The sequence below is a fragment of the Lepus europaeus genome, chromosome 1 (assembly GCF_033115175.1).
Source record: "Lepus europaeus isolate LE1 chromosome 1, mLepTim1.pri, whole genome shotgun sequence".
NCBI classification, from domain to species: domain Eukaryota; kingdom Metazoa; phylum Chordata; class Mammalia; order Lagomorpha; family Leporidae; genus Lepus; species Lepus europaeus.
Window position 1 is genome coordinate 159,431,010 of NC_084827.1, and position 5,764 is coordinate 159,436,773.

At 37.8% G+C, this 5,764-nt stretch overlaps 1 pseudogene; it reads right to left on the reverse strand.

Moving 5' to 3' along the window:
* Window positions 1-1,823: 1,823 nt before the first annotated feature.
* LOC133768334 (U2 spliceosomal RNA) lies at window positions 1,824-1,916 on the reverse strand (annotated as a pseudogene).
* Window positions 1,917-5,764: the final 3,848 nt, after the last annotated feature.

The following is a 5,764-nucleotide window of genomic DNA, read 5'->3' on the forward strand; positions in this document are numbered from 1 at the left end:
TTCAGTATGGTATTAGCTGTTAAATTGTTACATATGGCTTTTATTATGTTGAGGTAAGTTTCTTCTATACCTAATTTGTTTGGAGTTTTTATCATGAATAAATGTTGTTTTTTTAAAAAAGATTTATTTATTTATTTGAAAGGCAGAACTACAGAGAGGCAGAGGCAGAGGCAGAGGCAGAGGCAGAGGCAGAGAGAGGTAGGTCTTCCATCTGCTGGTTCACTTCCCAGATGGCCACAATGGCCAGAGCTACATTGATTCAAAGCCAGGAGCTAGGAGCTTTTTCCAGTTCTCCCACATGGGTGCAGGGGCCCAAGGACTTGAGCCATCTTCTACTGCCTTCCCAGGCCACAGAAGAGAGCTATATCAAAAGTAGAGCAGCCAGGACTTGAACCTGCATCCAGATAGGATTCCGGCACTACAGGCAGCAGCTTTACCCACTATGCCACAGTGCCGGCCCCATGGGATGTTGGATTTTTATTAAATTGAGGTTGTCATATGATTTTTATCTTTCATTCTGTTGATGTGGTGTATGTGTATATTATTTTGCATATATTGAGCCATCTTTGCATCCTTGGGATTAACTTCACTTGATTGTGGTGAATACTCTTTCTAATGTTCTGTCAGATTCAGTTTGCTAGTATTTTGGTGAGGATTTTTGCATCTATATTCATCAAGTATATTGGCCTGTAGCTTTTGTTGTTGTTGTGTCCTTGTCTGACTTTGGTATGATGGTAATACTGTCCATGAGTTTGAAAGAATTCCCTCCTCTTTTATTTTTGCAAAAAATTAAGAAGAATGTTGTTAATTATTCTTTAACTATTTGGCAGAATTCAGCAGTGAAACTATATTTTCCTGGGCTTCTATTCAATGGAAGGCTTTTTACTACCAATTCAGTCTCAATATTCCTTATTGGTGTTTAGCTAGACTATTTCTTTTAAGGTCTTTATTTCATTTATCTGTGTTCTGAGTTATTTCTTTGCTTGTACTAATTTGGGGCTTGATTTGTTTCTTGTTTTCCTAAGTCTTTAAGGAGCATCAGTAAATTTTTTATTTGAGATCTTTCTGACTTTTGATGTAACCATTATTGCTATAAACTTCCCTCTTAGTGCTTCTTTTGTTTTACCTCACAGATTTTATTATGTTGTACTTTAATTTTCTATGTTTCAACAAATTTTTAAAGTTCCTTCTTAATTTCTTTCTTGATCCATTGATGTTTAGATTCCCAGGTATTTGTGTAGTTTCCAGAGTTTTTCTTGTTACTGATTTCTAGTGTTGTTGTATTGTGGTTTTTTTTTTTAAAGATACTTGATATAATCTGTTTTTAAAAATTTGTTAATTCTTGTTATGTGACCTGCCATATCATCTGTCATGGAGAACTTTCCATGTGCTATTGAGAAGAATATATCTTCTGTAGCTGTTGGATGGAACATTCTGTAGATGTCTGTTCAATCAAATTGATCTAGGGTACACTTTAACTGCTGTTTCTTTGTTGATGTCTGGGTGATCTGCCCATTTTTGAAGGGGAGGTAATAAAGTCACCTACTATTATTGTATTGGAAAATATCTCTTAGTTTAGGTCTATTAATATTTGTTTTATGCATCTGGGTGTTCTTATATTGGGTTCATATATATTTGTGTTATTTCCTGTTGATAGGTTGAATTATTTATCATTATGTAATGACCTTTCTTGTCTAACTAATTTTGATTTAAAATCTATTTTATCTGATAAATGTAGGGCTACTCTAGCTTTCTTTTTGGTTCCATTTGCATGATATATCTTATTCCATCTTATGTATTTCAGTCTATGCATATTTCTACACTAAGTTTCTTAAAAGCAGCATATAATTATTTTTGTGTTGGTTTACTTTCACTTGATACTATACTTGATCTTAGCCAAAAGGCCGAGAAGCGATGGTTTACTTTCTTTCAATTGGATAATTTAATTTTTTAAAGATTTATTTGTTTGAAAGAGGGAGAGAGAGAGAGAAAGAATGAATCTGTTTACTGGTTCACTCCCCAGATAGGCCAGGCTGAATCCAGGAGCCAGGAGCTTCACTGGGGTCTCCCATGGTAGTGGCAGGGGACCAAGTACTTGGGCCTTCTTCCACTGCTTTTCCCAGGGCATTAGCAGCTGGAACATGAACTAGCACCCTTATAGGTTGCTGGTCTTGCAAGCCACAGCTTTACATACTACACCATAATGCCAACCTCTCAGTTGGAGAATTTAATCCATTTATATTCATGGTACTTATTGAAAGGTAAGGTCTTATAATGTCTACTTTGAACTTGTTTTGTAGTTTTATTGTAGTCTCTTTTGTTGTTTCTTCCTCTCTTACAATCATTATGTGTTTGTGTGTATGTGCGTATAAGTTATTTTCTCTAGTAGCGTGTTTGGATTTCTTTTTTTTTTTTTTTGGTTTGTGGTTAACATGAGGCTTACAAAAGTGTATTTTGGTGATAGTATCCTATTTTGAAATGATAGCCACTTGAAATTGATTATAAAGATAGAAAAATAAACAAAAATAGTTCAGAAATACAAATAAAGAAATCCACATTTGCAGTCTATTCTTTTTTTCTGCTGTATAGTATTCTTTTTTATTTTTAACTTTTATTTAATGAATATAAATTTCTAATGTACAGCTTATGGATTACAATGGCTTACCCCTCCCATAACTTCCCTCCCACCCGCAACCCTCCCCTCTCCTGCTCCCTCTCCGCTCCCATTCACATCAAAATTCATTTTCAATTCTCTTTATATACAGAAGATCAATTTAGTATATATGAAGTAAAGATTTCAACAGTTTGCACCCACACAGAAACACAAAGTGAATCATACTGTTTGAGTACAAGTTATAGCATTAAATCACAATGGACAGCACATTAAGGACAGAGATCCCACATGAGGAGCAAGTGCACAGTGACTCCTGTTGTTGACCCAACAAATTGACACTCTAGTTTATGGCGCCAGTAACCACCCTAGGCTCTCGTCATGAGTTGCCAAGGCTATGGAAGCCTTCCAAGTTCGCCGACTCTGATAGTATTTAGACAAGGTCATAAAAGACAGGGTGAGGATAGTAACCAATGATCCTAAGAGTGGCATTAACCAGGTCTGAACAATTATACAGCATTAAGTGGGGAAGAGGACCATCAGCTTTTTGAGATCCGCTTCTTGCATTTCTTCTATCTCATCATCTTCATAATCTTGAATTGGGGTGTCTTTTTCATTTGAGGGCGTCATAGTGTCTTCCTTGTTCTTGTTACCTCAGTTTTTGTGTTTGTTGTTTGGCATGTTGGAGATATTCTTTTGTTTCTTCACTGTGTTTTTTCTTTTTATGAGTCTAGATTAAATGGACTGTCTGCTTTCGGTGGAGCCTTAGAGGCTTGAGGTGGGTGTGGCCTGAGAGCTCTGTTTGGTTCCTCAGGGTTGAGGGTGTACCAAAGGTGACACTCCCAGGTTAGGCGTGGTAAATCTCTCTCTTTCTTTTTTCTTTTTCTTTTTCTTTTTTTGATTCAAAAGGGAAGCAATTCTGCACAGCTCGCGTTCCAGCAAAATAGTATCCTATTTTGAAATGATAGCCACTTGAAATTGATAGAAAAATAAATAAAAATAGTTCAGAAATACAAATAAAGAAATCCACATTTGCAGTCTATTCTTTACCACATTTCAAATTTTGTTGTCCCACTTTAAGTCTCTTTGTAGTGCTTGCCTCTTAACATATTAATGTATTTATTGTTATTTTAATTGTTTTGTTTCTTGATCTTCATGCTAAAGATGTGAATTGTTTATGAAACATGTTTAATTATATTAGAGTATTCTGAATTTCTCTATATAGCTACTCTTACCAGTGAATTTTCTACCTTCTGATATTTTCTTCTTACTCATTACCATCATTTGTTTTCATTTTAAAGAAATACCTTTAGTTTGGCTTGTAAGATGTGTCTGGTGGCAAAAAAATTCTCCTCAGCTCTTGTTTGTCTGGGAATGTCTTTGTCTATCCCACATATCTAGAAAACAGTTTGCTGGGAACAGTATTCTTGGCTGGCAATTTTCTTCCATTCAGTATTGTGAAAGTCTTACCCTGTTTCTTCCCGCTCTGTAAGCTTTCTGCTCTTACAGCTTTGAGAATATTCTTTTTATCTTTAACCAGAGGGTTTTATTATAATGTATCTTGGGATAAACTGGATTGAGTTGAATCTTGTTAGTAACCTCTGGTGTTTGTATGCCTGCATTGTTGTATCTTTCTCTAGGTTTGGAAAGTTTTCTGCTTTTATCTCTTTGAATATGTATTCTATCCTTTTGCCATTCTCAAATCCTTTTTTGAACCTCAACTATCCAGCTATTTGCTCTTTTCGTGTCACCCCAGATTTCCCAGTAACTTTCTTCATTCCTCTTGATGATTTTTTCCTTTTTCTCTCCTTGATGTATTTTCTATTAGACTTTCTCTAATTTTGCTGATTCTTTCTCCTGTTTGAGACATTGTCATGTTTCTAATTTCATTTAGTATAGTTTTCAATTGAAGGATTTATGTTGGTTTTTAAAAATTATTTCCATCTCTGTGTCAAGTCTCTCTGTTAGAACATTAAATACTTCCTCTGTGTTCCCTCAAATTTCATTGAGTTTCCTTAAAACAACTATTTAAATATTTTTCCTGTCAGCACTTAACAGTGTCTCATCCAAGGTGGTTGGTTTCTGGAACCTTGTTTTGTTTGTTAGATGAGGTCATGATTCTCTGAGAGTTATTGATGCCTGATGGTATAGAATGTCACCTTTGCCTTGAAGGATGAGCTATTTTTTTTCAGTCTTTGTAATCTGACTCAGTTGTGGCTGTCCTTCCAGAAGTTCTAAGCAGTCTGCTTATTTCCACTGAGCTGCTGGTGGACACTTTGGGCACTTCATCATGAGATGGTGCCTTAGGTGAAGTTTTGCTGCATGTCTTTTGCCAATACACTGTCACTGCCTCAGTGACACCTGAACTCATATTTGCTCATATTTGTACCAAATCTACAGTTGGTATGCTGCTCAGAATAAAGTGAGGAAATCATCATAAAAGTGTTAGTCCATCCATACAAACCTTTCTCCAGGGCCAGGGCAGGCCCACAATCCAGTCCTTGGGCCACCAACACCACCTTGTTGGATCACCCCCAGAGCCCACAGCCTACCTGGACAAGCATAGCATGGTTGTAAGAACAAAGCCCACACTGCAATGATCTGGCTGCTGCTGAGATGGATTCAGAGTCTGAGGCCACTTCAATTGGCCACAAATGTGAGTGGGGCCATGGAATTCCAATTACCACCACTTCAGGGCAAGTCCAAAGACTGTTGTCATTGGCCAGGGGATAGGAGCTCTTAGTTTCTACCCAATGTGGGTTTTACCAGCTCACACTAAGTCCCAGTAAATTATCCCATGATTATTTGATGTCTACCCAAGGTTAAGAAAGAGATGACATGGGGCCAGTGCTGTGGCTCACTTGGTTAATCCTCCGCCTGCAGCACCAGCATCCCATATGGGCGCCAGTTTCTAGCCCCGGCTGCTCCTTTTCCAGTCCAGCTCTCTGCTGTGGCCCGAGAAGGCAATGGAGGATGGCCTAGGTACTTGGGCCCCTGCACCCACATGGGAGACTGGGAGGAAGTACCTGGTTCCTGGCTTCAGATTGGCGCAGCACGCCGGCTGTGGAGGCCATTTGGGGAGTGAACCAACAGAAGAAAGACCTTTCTCTCTGTCTCTGTCTCTCTCTCTCTCTCTCTCACTGTCTAGTTCTA